This window comes from Apaloderma vittatum, unplaced genomic scaffold, assembly GCF_000703405.1.
Source record: "Apaloderma vittatum isolate BGI_N311 unplaced genomic scaffold, ASM70340v1 scaffold32469, whole genome shotgun sequence".
In the NCBI taxonomy this organism is placed as follows: domain Eukaryota; kingdom Metazoa; phylum Chordata; class Aves; order Trogoniformes; family Trogonidae; genus Apaloderma; species Apaloderma vittatum.
In genome coordinates, this window is record NW_009737570.1 from 7139 (window position 1) to 7420 (window position 282).

General features: G+C 56.7%; 1 protein-coding gene across 1 annotated transcript in view; it reads left to right on the plus strand.

The window, feature by feature from the left end:
* The window catches only part of SLC41A1 (solute carrier family 41 (magnesium transporter), member 1), a 15143-nt gene that overhangs the window by 6294 nt on the left and 8567 nt on the right, over window positions 1–282 (plus strand). The window lies entirely within an intron of this gene.

The window sequence follows — 282 nt, forward strand, 5'->3', positions numbered from 1 at the left end:
GTGTGTGTGGTGGCTGGGCAGACAAAGATCTCTTGGTCAGTGACCACAGAAACCAGAGCTTTGGAGTTCAGCTCGCTGGGAAGGTGCCTTCATCCCGCTGGGCTGATCAGAGCTGAAGGCTTGGTAGTCCTGAAGCTTTGCTGACAGTTCACTTCCTTGTCCGGGCTGCTCGGGGGCCTGGAGGCACATTTGCGAGCTGCCATTGGGAGATTAATGTCTGGAGTGCTTGGATCCAGTTTTCCTCCTGAGGAAGCCGGGTGCAGGCGAAACCAAGCCGGGTTC